Source organism: Bactrocera neohumeralis, chromosome 6 (genome assembly GCF_024586455.1).
Source record: "Bactrocera neohumeralis isolate Rockhampton chromosome 6, APGP_CSIRO_Bneo_wtdbg2-racon-allhic-juicebox.fasta_v2, whole genome shotgun sequence".
Classification (NCBI taxonomy): Eukaryota; Metazoa; Arthropoda; class Insecta; order Diptera; family Tephritidae; genus Bactrocera; species Bactrocera neohumeralis.
In genome coordinates this window covers 74807833-74826680 of record NC_065923.1, presented here as the reverse complement: position 1 = coordinate 74826680, position 18848 = coordinate 74807833, and the positions used below count along the sequence as shown (strand labels likewise).

General features: G+C 38.9%; 1 long non-coding RNA gene across 5 annotated transcripts in view; it reads left to right on the top strand.

Moving 5' to 3' along the window:
• The window catches only part of LOC126761174 (uncharacterized), a 951325-nt gene that overhangs the window by 251323 nt on the left and 681154 nt on the right, over positions 1-18848 (top strand). The window contains exon 1 of one of the 5 annotated variants that reach the window (XR_007667329.1): positions 17037-17316. The exons of the other annotated variants lie outside the window; for them this stretch is intronic. This is a non-coding gene — a long non-coding RNA (uncharacterized LOC126761174). Of the gene's footprint in view, positions 1-17036; positions 17317-18848 lie in introns of those variants that run through there. 5 annotated transcript variants of the gene reach the window in all.

Here is an 18848-nt window from a genome sequence, read left to right as displayed (position 1 = left end):
GAAAGAAAAGAACGTGTACAAAATTTCAGATTGATATCTCAAAAACGGAGGGACTAGATTGCGTATATAAATACGGAGCGACAGAGGAACCTGGATAAATCGACTCTTGATCATTTATATATACACATTTTATAGAGTCTCCGACATTTACTACTGACTTTTTCAAACTTCTTAGCAAACTTAATATAACCCGTGCAGGGTATATAAAATTAAAATATACATATACTCCGTAGGTTCCAAAAGTTACCTTATGCTTTTTATTTATTTCCTCGTTTTTGTTTTTTTTTTTTATATTTCCAAAACAAAAATAAACATAACGGTATTGCCTTGTGCGACAGCCCACAACTGCCTTTTTGACCAAGTTAATTAACAAAGTTAATGCTAAAAAGCCGTAAACATGCCAAAGCGGGCCGTTTAAGCAGTTTACCTTTTTGTTGCTTTTGCGTTTTGGCCCAGAGGTCAGCGTTCAGTCAGCGTTGGCGCTTGTTGTGTGGCACAGTTTGACGGAAATTGTGGAATTTCTAATAGATTTATTTGCTCGGTATTAAGGGCCAACATGTCAGCAGACTAATTAATGATATCGGCGAAACTTTTCGAAAAAAAAGAATACAAAACAAAAATAGGTTTTCTGCTTCTTCTTACATTGCTTGTAAACCAAATTAATTTATCATAATGATATATGTATGTTTGTTTGTATTTTCGGGTATGCGTGTTTATTAAATTTTAGAAATTAAAAAAGGTAAATGATTTAGAAACGCTAAGATTTGGGGGTTTTTACGCTGCGTGCCGAGCTGCTACGAAGAAGCTAGAAAATACGTCATCAATCAATCAATCTAAGAAATTGTGAGGTTAGGGATAAAATGACAATTATGAAATTTGAAAAATCAGCTGACTAAATATGATAACTCGATATAATATTGTTGCAGTAAACTAAATTAGTATTGATATACATGTTTATCGGTTATCGAAATAAGTATCGATATAAATTTTTTATCGATTATTGATTGAAGGTCTATTGTTTTTAGATTTCACTAGAAACTCAATATCAGTAATCAACCTTCTTATCTCGTCATAATTAAACTTTAGTAACATAAATAAGTATCGATAAATTTTTTCGATTATCAATTAAAGATAAACTTTTTTGTTCTCGTAAGAAATTGAATATCATCAATTAAACATCATATCACGATATAATATTATCGTACTAACCTTATTATTAAGTATCGATATATATTCTTATCGATTATCGATTGAAGATTTATTTTGTAGTTTTCACTAGAAACTCAATGTCAACCATTAATCATCATATATCGTCATTATAGTAATGTAATTACATAAATCGGTATCGATATAATTTTTATCGATTATCAATTAAAGGTAAATATTTTCGATAATATCACGATATCAATTTATTATTATCGATATATATTTATATCGATTATCGATTAAAGACCTATTGATTAATGCTGTATAAATGATAAATTATATAATAAAGGTCTATTTTTGTTTTTAGATATATATTTTATCGGTTATCGATTAAAGTTCTAATATTTTATATTTTGTAAAAATTTGTTATTCAGATTCTTATGATTTCGTCAACTCTTCGGTAACATTGGATTTAATTAAATATCGATATAAAAATTAATATATCGATATAAGCTAAATATATCTGAAATTGTCGTTACAAAAGTCTCAATAAAAAAATTCGATAAAATTTAATTATTTAAAATATCGATATACTCGATTAATATATCGATTTAGGGCGAAAGAGCTAACAAATCATTATAAAAAATCGATAACATTTGATTTAATGAAATCTCGATTAAGTCGTGTTCTATATCGTTTAAGTCTATTAAAAAAGACAAAAATAGCTGCAAAATTATTATAGAAAGAGTTAAAAAAAATCGATAACATTTAGTTTGATAAAATATCGATGGTCGATTAATATACCGATATAGGCTAAAAAAGCTAAAAAGTTATTAAAAATCAGTAACATTTGAATTGATGAAATATGAATACTGTCGAATAACATATTGATATAAGGTAGAAATAACTAATAAAAAATGCCACAAACAGTTAATAAAAGAGTCGATAACATTTTATTAGAAGAAATTTCGATATAATTGATTTTATAGTCGATTAAAATATCGATTAATGTCAATCAACAATAGCTGAAAAATACATAAAATTAAAATAATGAAATCTCGATATATTCGATTAGAATATCAAAAAATCGATTAACATACTTCATATGTACATAAGGTAAAACAGCTGAAAAAATCATTATAGTTAATAAAAAATCGATAACACCTTAATTGATAAAATATCCATACAGTCGATTAATACATCAATATAAGAAGAAATAACTGCTAAAAAATTATACAAAAAGTTATTAAAAAACAATAACATGTTATTCCATCAAATATAGATATAGTCGATTAAAATATCGTTATAATCGATTTATATATCGATATGGTCGATTAAGATATGGGTATAAGATAAAACAGCTGAAAAAATCATTATAGTTAAGAAAAAATCGATAACGCCTTATTCGATAAAATATCGATATATTCGATCAAAATATCGTTATCGTCGATTAGTATATGGATAAAAGATCAAAATACCTGGAAATATCATTATTAAAACAGTCAATGAAAAATCGATAACATTTTATTTCATGAAATATCGATAAAATCGAGAAGTGAAAATAGCTGAAAATATCATAATATTAACTCGAAGCTGAAAATTTCTAGCAACGTTTATGTCTGTTATTTCCATATTTATATATCTGCACCTAAGCATTTTCAGTACTAAATTTGTTAGTGCAAAACCACCACAAACAACCGTCACCGCTCACTAAGCACCCTCGCTGCTTCACCTCTAACGAATGGAGAGGAAAACCAAAAAATATTGTCTTACCAAGAAATAATGAAATTGTTGCTAGTTAACCACAAACGAAGTGCAAACTTCCGTTTCGCATAAAGCATCCGAGGCACTGGCTCGGGCGCAACCACACTCAACACACACCTACGCACACACACACTTAAAGAATAAAGACACCAATGCCACTCACCTCTCTCTCGGCGATGCATTTGAAGCAGGGAAAGAATAGCAAAAGTGCAAAAGTGCCGTTGGCAACAAATCTATCAACTCAACAACTAAATCACCAGCGCAGCGCGAAGCGACAGGCAGCATGCCAGTGGGGAAGGAAGGAAGGAAACAGGATGGCAGTAAGTTCGAGCAGGAGCATTACTTCGGAAATTACATGGCAACATACTAAATACGAGCGCATAAAGGAATTAAAAGAAATGTTTGCACTTCGTTGCACTCGTTTGTGCCTGCCTGTCTGTGTGTGTGTGTGTGTGTGTGTGTGTCTGGGCCGTGTTGTTGTACAAAGTGTGTGGCATAAAGAATGACTTTATTATAGATAGAATGTATTACAATTTATCTCGTTGGGTTTTTAGGGGTGTGGTTGAAAAGAAATAATTGCGTTGCAACAAAATGTAATGACTGACGGTGAAAGGATATGTGAAAGGGTGCTCTTTGCACGGCGGATATGCACACAGGATGCACAAGCTAACAATTTCATTTCCAAGCTAACTCACTTAGTTGTTTTTTTTTTTTTTTTTGTTTACAAGTATACAAGTGTAACCTTGGTTCGAATGATTGCAATAAATTTATAGAAATGAAACGAAAAAAAAAACGATAATTTCTTGTTCACAGAAGCAATAATACCCTTCACAATTACTATGTTATAGTGACCCGATATGGAAAACTTTTTTCGGAGGTCCTACCACTGCTTTGGACAATTAGCCACGTAAAATTTCTTGAAGAAATCTCCTCAAATGGAAAAGTTTTTCATACAAAAGCTTTGTTTTGATCGTTCAGTTTGTATGGCAGATATATAGTAGCCCGATCTGAACAGTTTTCTCGCAGATTATACCGTAGCTTTGGGAAATAGTCCATGTTAAATTTCGTGAAGATACCTTGCCAATTAAAAAAGTTTTCCATAAAAGCGCTTGATTCCGATCGTTCAGTTTGTATGGCAACTATATGCTATAGTGATCCGAAATCTGCAGTTCTGGCAAATTGCAGCTTCTTGTGGAAAAAAACGACTTATTCAAACTTTCATAACGGTATCTCAAAAACTGAGTGACTAGCGTTTCGACGAGGTCGGACCATAGGTAGAGGGGTGTTAGATATGTAGGATTAACAGGGCATGCAAAGAAGTGGTACTGCTAACCTTCATCATGCCTGTTATGGTGTGTGGTGCGGAGACACGGACAATGACATCATCAGATGAAAAGGAAGAGGAAGATCTCCACCCCATTGGAGGACAACTTCAGTATATTTTAAGCTGAGGTCTTTGCTATTGGGAAAGCTGTGGAGCTAGTCACTAATGCATCAATAAGAAACTCCAGAGTCAACATCTACGTAGGTAGCCAAGCAGTAACCTCGCATAGGATATCGGTTAGAAAGGTCTTGGGAAACCCATGCATTGTCTATACGATGATCTCGACAGAAACATGGTAAAGAAAATCAAAACACGATAAAACAAGCTACCTGAGTGCCAAACATCAAAAGTCATGTGCAAAATGGTAGATCGGAAGTACACAAATTTCCCATTGGCATTCGGTAGAAGAGACTGCAGGAACATGAACGGAATACTAACTGGTCACTGTCTGGTGGCAACACACCACCGCAAGATGGGGCTTTTTTATAGTATATATAGGATATATAGAGGAAGCATCGAAAGCCGGAGTGCGGTACCAACTCATATCTTTTCCACAGAACCAGCGGATTAAGTTGAAAGACTTTAAGTCTCATCTATCGTACGGACTGACTGACGCCTAATATACTGTATATGTCGTAGTTTTGTCATAATTAGAGCTGACGCTTCGATGACAGCTTTCATTTTACCAGAGCACTGACAGATCAAGAAGACTACAGGAAATGTCTAGAACAAGGCACCGGAGAATCATTGCAGCATCTCTTGTGCACTTGTACCGCATTAGCAAGACTACGCTGTAAGCAACTGGGGCACAATAGACCTAAGGTCGCGGTGCATTCCTCATTTATCAATCTAACCGGGGTCCCCTCGGTATGATACACTGGAGGAAGTATCAGTAGTGAGGCCACAGACTTGAAATTCGCGTCAAGCGCAGGCATCCTAAGGGATGACTACTCCTCATTGACTTCGTAACTGAACTCTATCTGGTAATGCAAAGCAACAAAACTGGTCTATGACTAACTTTACTACCAAGTAGAATAATCTAACCTAACCTATGCTGGTTTCACTTTTTTCTTCGAAACTCTTTGCTCCGTCTGCAATTGAGTTCAAATATATTTTGTCTCCAGGATTCAATTAAATTTTCAATTTTCCGACCTTCATAAATATCCACGGTCCAACTGTTTTGTGGGTCTTTTTTCAATTCAACATCGAGTTGCATACATATTTTACCAGTTCCACTTTCGAAAAATAATACAAAAATAATAAAATTTTCTCAATAAATTCTTTGCTTACGCCTATGGGATCCAGAAATTAATTCACTTTTTAATCTGCTACATGCAAATAAATACATAAGAGAACTGAGAAAAAAGGCAACTTTCCAAAGAATTCATAGATTTTGCAGACACTTTGTTGCCAGCTGGGGACTAACTGTGGCCAAACTAATGGCGGCGTAGTGAAAGCACAAATACAAATGAAAATAAAAATAAAAAGAAACAACAGGGCAAGTCAAAAAAAATTTAAATTACCTAGAAAACCATTTGGGTAGGTAGTAGGAAATGGAAATTTATGATATATTACCACATTCACAACATTTGTTGCCAATTGCGACAGAAAGCAACAAGAAGCAGCGGCTCCCAACGGACTCGTTTTCAAGGCTGTGAAGTGTTGGTGGCGCAAAACAACAGCTGAGCTAACTACTTTGTATGTGTGACACACACACACACACAAGCATATCTGTATTTACGCATGTGTTGTTATAAGCGACATTTGCCTGAAATCCTGGTGACACCGAAATGCGGCTGAAAGCAGCAAAGAAAAATATTAAAAAGAAGATATTAAAAGCAAGCAATGTTCGCAATCTCGCCGACTGAGCCACCGAGTTCAGCACGAAACGCCACACACAAGCGTAGTGAAAGAAAATTTCAAAAATAAATTTGCATTTTTTGCTCACGGGCCGGCTTGAGCTCATAAAAGAAGAATGGCATTAAAAGCAGGATAGATTGCTAGCTGGCTGACTGGCTGACTACGCCTGGGCGCTTTAATGTGGCGTTTAGTTTTTACGCTGTAACGCCCCTGAAACAGCTGTGTGGGGCTCACACACACACACACACGCACTGTGCTATCCTTGTGCTCCTCTTTCGCGCACAAATTGCAGCTGTGTCGTTAGTTCTCCGCTTTTGCTTCGTCGTTGCTTGCTTCTGCTTTTTCTTAGCCGCTGCCGCCACTTCAATTGTCTAAGAGCGCCACAATTGCGTAGCTGCCTACTATTATGGGCACTTTCTTCAACCATCTTTACATCCTTCAGCTACACTTTGCTCACATTGTTGTTGCGCGGCTTTGGCGGCATCGTAAAAATGATAAAAACTTTGCTGCCGCTTCTATTCCAACTTTCCACTTTCAAGTGTTGCTCACAATCACATACCACTTCGTGCCCCCGCTCCCGGTGCTTTGGGAGCTTTTGCGCGTTTTATTCTAATTTAAATAAAAATTCTGTTAAATTTTTAATAGAAACTCGTAAATTAGATGCTGCATTAAGAATTATACAACACCACGAGTACGTGAGGCTATGCAAATTGTACAGAGCGCAGAAATCTCCCGCATTGTTTAAAGTAAAATTCAAGCTGGTAGATATGGTGGAAATGGGTCTCATACTGTTAGAGTTTCCTTGTGCATGAATGGATGCCGCTTATGTGGCTTTACTAAGCAGAAAATCTTGAAACATATCAGTGAGATACGCTTGCAAAAACTTGCAAAAAAAAATCCCAAATTTAAGAAAAATGCTAGGTCCTGCAATCCTATCCTTCTAGTTTTTCTTAGTTCGCTAAATCAAGCCTTGTTTCCTAACACAACTCGGGTCTGAGTTTGCCCCTGAGGAAGTTGATTACAAATTTTTACATATTTAAATCTTTTAAGGTTGTAAGTTGTTCTCAATACTTCTTCCTACCCACTCCTTCATCCTTGCCGACCATCTCCTTTGTGGTATGGGGACCAACCGCTACTAAAAATTCGGGATGCTGTGGAGCGGGCGAGCTCATCAGCCAGTTCATTCCAGGCTATGCTTTTGTGACCGGGCACCCAGATAAGGTGCACTTGGTTACGATCTGATAGACTGTTTAGCCGTTTTGTACAATCCTGTATACCGATTTGATTTCGTACGCAGAGATCGCTTTAAGTGCGGCTTGACTGTCGCTGAGTATAAATAAACGTTCATTGTGATAGTTGCGTTGGAGGTTTATTTCTATGCACTAACTAAAAGCAAAGGTTTCTGCTTGGAATATGCTCCCAAAACTTCCCATAAGTATGGAGAGTTTGTGGCGTGATCCTGCGACTCCTGCGCCAATTCTCTCCGACGTTCTCGAGCCGTGGGTGCCTTACTGCTGAGAGTAGCCTTGAATACTTTGCGAATACCAAACGTTTTGAGGATGTTACCGCATCTCAACATTGTCCGCTGGATTGTCGTCACACTAAATGCGAGAGTATTAACGGTTTTAACAGTTTTATAACTTATTATTTCAATCAAAAGTTAGCTACATAGATAAACTCCTTTTTTTTGTGAAAATCTGGATGAGTGCTCATTCACCTAACGTGCGACGCACTTGATCCGATGTAAGCCCTTGTTATGAAATATCAAACCAAACAGAGTATAAATCAAGTAACAGGCCTAGAGCCCGCCACAAATTTATTCAGGCGGCTATTCTGAATTCCATCCAATTCGGCAGGTTCGTAAAAAGAAGGATAAAGTGTCTATTTGTTTCCACCTCATATTCCTCATTTTAACTTTAACAAGTTGCGTTTACAAAATCTTTACCTCACCGCATGAGCTCCAATGGGAAAGTGTCCAGTTAGGACGTCTACCAATAGATCTTTTATGTTTCACTCTGGGCCAAAGGTTTTCGGAACCTGGTTGCTGACCAACGCTTGGTAAGCTCACGCGAAAACTAACAAAACGTAGATTCAACGCCCGCTTGCACGAAAGACAACGCAACTCCTACTCGTTCCTAGCCTGATGGAATAAGAGTATGGGAGTCTTTTCTTGCAAGCTCATCGGCTTTACAATTTCCGACGGTTCCGTTGAGACCGGGCACCCAGACAAGTTTAATATGAAAGAAGCTTGATGCTACTGTTAGTGGGCTTATGCTTTCTTTAACTAGCTATGAACTCAAAGTCAGTGAGTTAGAGGCTTGTTTGGAGCTCCGCTTCGGAGACGTACATATGCTGTTACCTTGATGGCTGTCACTCCTGATTGAAGAACACAACAGTGGTCTAGCAGTCTGAAACATGGGCTGATTGAGCGAAATCTCCCTGTGACTCTTCTCCAGTGACTCCACCTCACCTATATATGCTTCGGAGGTTTGTGCTCGAAGAAGAAACCGGTGTAGGTGTAGGTTTCGCGGCGCGGTGGTAGATAAGACCCTACGGTGGTAAATAAATGACAAGTAACTAGCTGTTCCTGGCTTACTAGAAACTTTTCATTGAGCTTCAGCAGCCTGCAAATGAAATGTAAATTAGATATTGTCGAAATCGACATTCCTCTTATTAAATTGATTTATTCTAAATCAGTCCTTTTCTGGAAGATAAATGAACTCAGCAACTCTATAAATACAGAGACTAGCAAGTTCGATACTGTATGGTATACAAGAGCCTCTGTACTCTTCGATATGCAGTTGACCCAATTCATTCTTTCCAATATTAGGAAACTTAATATAGAAAGAGACCAAAACAAACCAACTTTGTAGAACAAGGAAACTTTTCTGAAAAGTCAACTTGTCGGAGCATGAACTGGGAGGTGTTATTCAAAACACAGATTTACATTGAGACATCAAGATAATTGGCTGCTGAAGCCGGGTTGGTCGTTTTAAGAGCTTTAGTCCAGCAGTAACTACTTAAAAATCTTAAGTTGAGTACTCATTGTCATGTCTCGGCTTTGGTACAGAATCCAACACGAAGTTGCAACGCTAGATTCCGCCATCAAGTTAATTGCCTGCAAAATTCGGGTTGGTAATTTGAAAGAAGTTGTACTGCGCCGACAAGTTAAAAAAGCAATAGACATTCCAATACTAGTCATGTAAAATCGCCTCCAAATCTAGCTCCATTAGCATATGGATCGAGTCTTAACGTCATACTATACTTACTTTACTAAGTTTTCACTATAATTTGAATGGAAACGTTTCGAACTTTGAACTCTATCAAAAGCCCATATTTCGCATGGAGTGTCTAATAATCCAGTAGGTGCACCAACGGTGTATTATTACCGCCATCCAACAATATATCAAACACATGTGGAAGCTCTAATTGTGTATAGTCGCTGTGTATATTGTGTGTAGTCATTCGCAGTTAGAGGTTCGAAATTGAACTGTTGCTTATTGCGTTGAGTTGTGTTGAGCTTGGGAAATAAGTGCTGCTTAGGTTTGCCGGCAGGAAAAGGAGTAGCACAATAATTACAAGCCATGTCCATGCCAGGCTAAGTCAAGACGAAACGCGACGCACCGGGCTCAGCTGGGGCGAGCAATCAGCAACGCAGGCAGGCAAGCAAGCAGTCATTTCGATCGGTCGGTGAGTCGGTCGACATGCGGACTTGCAAGGGAAATGCAAAACCCATCATTACAGTAGTCACTCCAGCGGAAGTGATGGTATGGCAGCGCACAAGTAATGGAGCTGAGGCGTACACTCAGATGGACGAGGTTGGTGGACGGTGGCGACGGTGACGGCGTTGAGGGCAGCGTAATGAAAACGAGTTGAGACCATTTAACAAATACAATTCCCACTTGGGCAGCTACAGAAATCATAGCACACAAATGATGATTGCAGTAACAGCTGACGACATCAGTAGGGGCGACGCTAACGAGTACTGTGAGTCAACGCCGGAGCTTTATTGCAACACTGGCAGGCGATTACCAACAGCGTTACATACATACTACATCGTACACAGGCGGACGGCAATCAGCACAGAAATGTAATAATTTTGCATATCGACGGAAAGTGCGCAAAAGATCCGCTTGCCGGCAGCGGGTGCGTAGCGTAAGCGGTTGAGCGGATAAACCGGCAACGGCTGCATGACAACTTATTACACTGCCGCGCTGACAGCGCACGGAAACGGAGTCCATGTTGGGTGGCAGGCAGCTACACTCAAAGGCGGCGTTAGATGAAAGGGTCCGCCGCCCTACGACAGGGAAAAAATCTAAGGAAATATAGTTGGCAGTGCGTTGACAGGCATAAGTCAACAACTCGGTACTTCCACTTAAATGGCAGCAACAAAATTATACACCAACAATGGCAGTAGTAGCGACAGCGTAGTTGTGACTTTGTGAAACTAAAGTGCGCCAATTATGATGTAGAATACAGCAACTGTTGCAAAAAAGCAAAGGCATCTCACGAAACAAAGGCTTAACGCAGCTGTGAGCGGAGGGTGCGCACGGCAGCGGGTTAAACAACGTAATGGGGTCCGTACTGTAAAGGGTGTCGCCTTTTTGTAACGCACACGACCAGCATACCTAATGACCGAAGTCACACAACATCAGCTCTACGGCTAGCATTGAGCGGGGCAGGATTTTTGTGGGACTATTTTTTTAAGATTTCTTTTTTCGCTTTTTGCCTTTAGTAAATTCTCTTTTGTTTATTTTATTGCCGCATGTGTGTGCGTTGCTCTTGTCGTCGTCCGAACTGGCATTACGCACGCACCATTAGACGCCTTTGCGTGTGTGTAGTTTAGCTGATAGCTCGGTAGTGTCGCTGAAAAGGGTTAAGGGTTCAGTGTGCGTCGCTGACAACGGGCTAAGAGAGTGGCAACGTTTGTATTCCTGTAGCAGCCAGCTCGAGCTCGGCTATTGTTTTTCCAACCCGCCTTGGGATTTGCCATGCGTTTGCGTTTCGCCTCTTTCAAGGCATCTTTTGTTTTTATATTTTTTTTTCCTTTTTCCCAAACCTTCACGCATTGTGCTTTGCGAAGCCTCGGCTTTTTGCTCTTGCGATTTGCTGATGCATAGAGACAACCGTGACTTTTCTTGCAGGCAAAATTCTTTACATGCCATACAGATATGTAGTATGGGTTAGCTGAATATGAGTTGAACTTTAACGGAAGTGACTCCAGTAATCAGTGGATTAAATTTGGAATGACGGACAAATTTTTCTTTTTATGAAATCCACTAGATTGGGTAAGATAGCACCAGAAAAAATGTAGTAAGCAAGCATACATAGGTAAAACCCCCCAAGCTATTACAGGGATGGGGCACAATAAACCTAAGGTCGCGGTGCAATCCTCGTCTAACTATCTATTATAGGGATCAGTCGGGTTGATAAGACTACGACATGTTCATACTGATTTAATTCCCAACCAATACATTCCAAACCCCAGACGAAGCTGTCTTAATCTTCTTGTTAACCTGCTTCTGTTGTACTGTGGCCAAGCTGTAGGCCGTGAACATCAAAATAGGTTTTATACTCTGAACATGGCAAAACAAGTTTGGCACTCAGTATGTAACACAAAGGCTCTAGGGGAAGACACACTACAAGCACCACTTCCAAGTGACGCCGTTACGAAGAGGGCTAACTTCACAATAAAGTTCAGAATTGCTCTCTGCAGTAAGGCGGGCAGCACTATTCAGTGGTACACTGACGGCACAAAAATATCGGAAGGCATTCGAGCAGGTATTGCGGGACCGCATTCCAAACTATCCTTACACTAATGGGACGTTTTCCGAGCAAGTCGGTGTCCAGAAATCAATCTTCACCGCAACTAACGCAAACCGCTTATTGCTATAGATAGCGATGGTCAAGCGGCCCTAAAGGCGATCTCAGCGTATGAGGTACAATCACTTTTAATGGAGGAATGTATAGGAAAACTGAACCGTCTATCAATGTGCAACCGGGTACACCTAATCTGGGTGCCGAGGCATAAAGGGTTAGGTGGCAATGAGTTGGACAACGAACTACCTTTCTCTAAGGTAGCGTCCAAGATGATGAGGCCCGTATCATGCATTGCAGTGGATTGCCACACTAAAAAGGAGCAGCTCTACGCAGACTAGAGAGTTTTTTTCATAGTAGCAGGAAGCATCGAAAGCCGGAGTGCGGGACTTTAATCCGCTAAACCTAACCTAATCCCAACTCAAGACTCTCCCACGGAACCACCAGATAAGGTATTACTTCATGGGAGTGACAAGACATTTTACGTCTTCTCTATAGACTAGAGAGTGGGGGGAGAGAACAGCATTGACAGCAGGCAGCAGGAATGCGTCATGCAAACCTACTTCTGCTTGGGTACAACCTTACATGGTTTAAGAAAATGATCAACCTCCTCCGAGACAATCTCAGCCTCCTTGTCGCGCTTTAAACAGAGCACTGCAGGCTCAGGAAGCACTTGTCCAACATGGGCATAGTTTCTTGCGCAAACTGCTGGTTCTGCGACATGGTACAGGAAACTCCAGAAGACCTGATTCTGGATTGCCCAGCAATTTGTAGAAGCAGACACAAGGCGCTTGGATTCATCTACGTGAACAGGAATCCCATCATAATGACTTTCATAACCGATCTCCTCTCTTCAACTCTTAAAACCAGCAAATACCGCCTCTGAAGTTTTCATTCAACGGCAATATTCTTGTCAAAGACCCCAACCGTCGTTCAATTAAACAACGTACTTCCTGCGCAATGGAAATCGCCAGCTATTTCAAAATATTAAGCCTTCATCAGCAGTATGTTTAAGCATTTGAAATACCGTTTCTTTTCCATTTAGATTAGTTGTTACCGTTTAGATACACATCATGTAAACACCATAAATTTGGAGCCCAGAACGCCGCTGATGGATACTGGTGTTAAGTTTCTGTTATTGCTTGCAAGTATTTGCTTTGTATTAAAATACCAAATGCTTCCTTTATTTGTCTAAGCTACGAAATGACTGAACATTTGCATTCTGATTATCCTTTCGGACTGTGAAATGGTCCACATTGAGCACGTTTCACTTTGCACTTTTTAGCAATTTTCAGGGACTAAACGAGTTGCTGCGGCGCGCTGGTCCGATAGGCGAAGCGTTGGCTTGCGTTTTGTGCGATAAAAACAATAGTCATCTAACAAGAAAGGGTGCGTGTGATGGCCGAAAAAACTCTAAGGATACGGTACAAATTATGTAGAGAATACATAAGTCAATGCTGCTTTGGAAGCTTTGTAAAAGCTAAAGTAGGAGGTACTTTATTTATTTTGTTTGATTTAATCATGCTGTTGACTACCCTGTAAGTACAACTTCCATTGTTGTGTCCAAACATATGCTAACTGTAAAATAAGTGTGCGAAGTAAACGTGGCGAAGCTCCTTGAGTGAATAATTGAAAATATTTTGATTCGTATAAGGTGTGAGTTTGATGAGCTAATTATAAAATGTGTTTCTTGAGCTCTGAGGAAACCGTCCAATAAGATGGAAGGGCTCCAAATAACCTTTAGATCGATAGGCGTTGTGGTGTCGCTCTGGTTCGGTTGCAAGTTTATGACTTCTGACGAATCTCATACCTTATAGACCTGAAAAACCTGTGAGCTAATTATAAAAAATACTTCATGGGCACAATTTTTTGTCTTCTGAATCACGTCATAGTTCTAAGATTACCTTCAGTAAGTCTAGGCGGAGGTATCGTGCAGGCGGCTTGGTACAAGTTCCTGAGGAGGAGATTCAATAAGTTGGAAAGCTCCAAAAATAACCTTAAGTTCAATAGGCGTTGTGTTGTCGCTCTGCTCCGGTTTCAAGTTTATGGCGAAACTCATACCTTTAAGACTGATGGAGGTAACGCCCACCAGTCTGGAAATATGCTCTGTGGCAATTAGACTCGGTAGTCTAAATGTTAACTTAAGTTCGGTTCCAAGTGCATGGTTTCTGGTGGACTTCATACCACTAAGACTAGCTTCAAAGGGGCTTCGATACAGGCGTCACACAGGATTTTTGAGACAAGCTCTTCAGGAAACCGTCCAGTAGGATGGAAAGCTCCAAAAATAACCTTCATTTGGTTAGGCATTGTGCTGTCGCTCAGGTTCGGTTTTAAGTTTATGGCTTTTGACGGATCTAATACCGTTAAGACTACCATCAGTAAGACTGTGATGGAGGTATCGTCCAACAGTCTTGAAATATGCTCTGTAGCATTGCGTCTCGGGAGCTTAAAAATTATCTTAAGTTCGGAATGAAAGTGTATCACACACACAAGTCTCGAAGTGTAGTGTTGAAGTAAACACTAACTCCGTTTCAAGCACACAGTAGTACGACGGCAGCTTTTTCCATGCGGGCTCTTCAACATAGTTCACAATTTACTTCGCTCAAACGAAATATCAAATGCTCAATGCAGCGTCGGCATTTCAAGTCACTGATTTGGTCCACGATCCATTCGAACATACACACACTTTCATATATACATACATGGCAGTTACTATTTATGAAGTCCATTTCTTTGGTCCATTCGTTCGTTTATTTGTTCGTCACTCAATTCTGTAGTTTTGTACTTTTGTTCTTTACGGTTTGAGGGTTAGAAACAAAAGCCGCACTCAAATCGCTGCTCATTCCAAGGCAACGGCATCGTAAATGCTGGTAAAAAGGTTACTGGCACCATAAGGAATACAATACTTGCTTACTGACTCGCTTGTTATGCTAGGAGTTTATACAAACATACATACAAAACATGTAACTGAGCTGTTCAGCAACCGCCGCTCCCTCGTCTGTCGCTTCGTCTTGAACTTCAGCTGCTGTTGCTGCTGCTTTCAGTTTCTCCGCATTTCCTTTGCTTATTTATGCTGCGTAAAATTTCTTACTATTGACCATTTGGTTGTTGTTGGTTTGCATCTCATTATACCCTGCACAAGTTTGCCGCGGAGTTTGCAACCTCTAGCAGGAAAGGCGCTTAGTCGACTTAGTTAGGTCCGTATGTCCGTCATTTCTTGAGCTATCGACTCGAAATTTTGCACACGTCCTTTCCTCTACAAGCCGCAACTTATTTGTTGGACCCGCCGATATCTGATGACTATAGCATATAGCTGCCATACAAACTGAACGATCAAAATCAACTCCTTCTATGGAAAACTTTTCTATTTGAACAGATATCAACACGAAATTCGGCACAGATTATTCTCCAAGACCGCGCTATAATCCTCTAAGAAATTGTTCAGATCGAATAACTATAGCATATAGCTGCCATACAAACTAACCGACTAAAAATAAGTTCTTGTATGAATTTTTTTTTTAGTATTCGAGGTATCTTCACTTAATTTAGCAGAGATTAGTGTTTGTGGCTATGTTACAATCATCTAAGAAATCATTCAGATCGGACTACTATAACATATAGCTGCCATACAAACCAACCGATCAAAATCTTGTTCTTGTATGGAAAACATTTTTATTTGTGAAGGGTATTACAGCTGCGTTGCAATCGAAGTTAAATTTTTTTCTTATTTAATTGTTGTTGTTGTTGTTAGGATTGCTTGCTACTATTGATAAGAACAATGGGATCCATTGTGCCCATATTGCAGAAGATCGCAGTCACTTTTTCGATTGGATGGGCACTTGCTAGCAGTGAGTGGGCAGTGAGAGAGATAGAGGGGGGAGAGGTGGGGAAAGGAGAAGAAGAGCTAGTGTGAGCGGGCACAATAATGTGTGCGTGTGTTTGGTTGTCTTCCTTTCAACAGCAGCGGCGAACGCACCAGTATTTGTATGCAGAATGCTTGGAAATTTATGGACGCACTTAAAGCGATAATAACAACAATAGCAACAAGCAAAAGTAACAAGAACACTGCCCTACTGATACAATGGGGGCGAAACTTAAGTTGAAAAGTCACTCATTCATTCCGGCATTCATTGAGTCCAGTTGGTGCACCGCCGTTTGAATGCTCCACCGACTGGAAAACCATAAAGTTAAGCCAAAGAAAATGGTATGCTTTATAACCGACATACATACATATATACTATATTACGGCGAGTATGTGTGTATGTGCGGGTATGCTGGCCACGGCAGCGTAACTCTGTTGGCTGCGTGCACCCTTCACTATTTAATCGCCTTCTATAAGCTCTTGCTATTTAAAAGTAATACTTCAGCGGAAATTTGTAGTTGAAATACGCAACAGTTTTGAGATTTTTATACGCTGGCAACCTGCTGCTAAAGAGTATAATGATTTACTTTATGAGTCTCTAAAATTCCACTTTTTATGTTTCCAATACCATATTTATTTTTATAATTTCCTTATTTACTTGTTGTTCTACTGTAATATAAAACTGATCTCTTTTGATCTCTTAACACCTCTTCATCCTAAATCCGCCCTCTCACCAAAACTTCCAGCACCCTTGCACATAAGTTCATTTTCACTTTTTGCATAAGTTCATTTTCGCTTTCAAGGCTCTCTTTATCAGTTACGCGCTCTACATTCAACTGTGTTACACCTGCATATCAATGCTGCTCAAGGCGCTCGCATACACACACTCTTACTATCCTATGCGTGACATGAAGCTGTGTGCTCAGCAAGGGTATTAGCTGCGTGAGCATCATTGAGAAATGGAAATGAGTGATGCTATGATTGTTTGCATTGTTATTGCAAATTTTTTATATTCGAAATTGACCTTCAAAATATTATGCATGTAATATTAATAGTTAATGAAGACTACTGAGAGATTTTCGAAGAGTTTCGAATTTGCTAGAATAGTGGAAAGCGAAATTAAGGGGAACTCAGCTGAATTATTCCAATTGAGGAATGCAATGTAACAGTAAAATATGTATTTACAAGTAGTAATGAGAGTGAGTGGACATAATTCTTGGCTGATGTTGCGAATATTTGTTAAAATTAGTGAAAAGTATTTGTTTTAATTGTTAAATTGTGTTTTTATTTAGTTTAAAGTTAAAATCGTTAGTAAATGAAAAAAATAGTGTCGTGAAAGTCGTAATGCGTTAAGTTCCTCGAAAGTACGAGTGTCTATATTGTGCCAATTCTTTAAGTGCGTGATCGGGTTGGTTCGTGGGTGTGTAAATGAGTGTATGTATGAATGTACGTCGCGTGTGTCGGTTATTAAGTGCAATAGTGTTGTTATAAAAAGTAGCGCCTGGTGTAATATTGCCAAGGCACGTTTAAAAGGTTTAAAAAGGTGAGTTTGTAACCAAATTATTTGAAATTTCTATATATTATTTACTGTATTATAATTTATATTTGTTTATAATACACTTTTATGTGTATGTACATGAGAAGGGCTCGATTTTTTTTTCTAAAAAATCGCATATGTAAGAAATTTGCTACAAGTCATTCCGAACAACTTCGCCTAAGAGACTTTGGATCTAAAACCGGATCCGAAGCAGCGATTTATAAGGCGAAGTTTTTTAGGTATTATAATCAGGTTTTGAGATGCTCGAATGAAATTGAATACTTTGTGTTGAAAAATTCCCCTGGAACCCATATAACCCCGGCTTCTAACCTTGCAAGTTGCAAGAGTATGAAATGTTCGGTTATATCCGAACTTAGCACTTCCTTACGTGTCCATTTAACAATAGTCGATATGTATGCCAATCTGCAAGTCAGTCATTCAAGTTAACGCCTGAAGTGCCACACATACACACACGCACAAAGTAACGCACATACAGAGCGACATAACAAACTGAAGCAGCATAAGGGCCTGTTTGTAGTTGGCCGGGGTTGCGTTATTACCCGCTTGCTGCCCGCTAATCAATCAAAGGGCGTGAAGGACCCACTCGCAGGGCGTACAACTCGTTAGCATATCTAATATCATTACTCGCTTTACATACATACATATACTTAGCAAAGTGAAAGGGGTGATTTCCAATGAAATGATTTTAAACTTAAAATCATCAGAGCTTTTGTTGCTTGCTTAATGTAGCGGAAAATATTGCAAATTTAAGTTCATAGTATTCACTTATGTGCGCATAACCACAACCATATGGACAGACATAAGAGTTTGAGTGTTTGAAAAATTTTTGGTGTTTAAAGTTTCGAAACTCATTGTTATTATTGACACTACGGAATTGATTTTAAATGCTGCTTTAAAGTACTGCTAATTTAGATATACATACATATGGTAAAGTATCTACATATGCAATACAGTAATCCGTGTTAAGATTTATTAAGATATATGTACATATTTTTGGTCGCTCAGTTTGTATAGCAGCTATATGCTATAGTCGTCCGATTTGAACAATTTCTTTCGATGTTATACTGCTGATTTGTATATAAATCCATGATATAGCTCGTGACTATGTCTCAGCAAATAAAAAAGTTTTCCATATAGTGACATGTATTTGGTCGTTCAGTTTGTATGAAAGCTATATGCTATTGTGCTCCGATTTAAATGGTTCTTACACATAAGCAGCTTTTAGAGGAAAAGGAACGTGTGAAAAATTGCGGATCGATAGCTCAAAAACTGAGGGACTAGTTCACGTTCTGAAGATTTAACAGAAGGAAGTATCTAGCTTTCTATAGATTTCTAGAGGATTTTTCATATCTTTGCAGTGTGTATAAATAAACGACAATACAAAAGCCTTCATCTTCCTCAAAAAACGGTTTTCAGAGGAGAAGAAATACATGTCCAGTGCATTATGGCTCTATATATGAAAAATTGGTTCAAGGTTTCTTTGGCGCTCTAGCCAAGCTTATTCCTCATACCGTCTC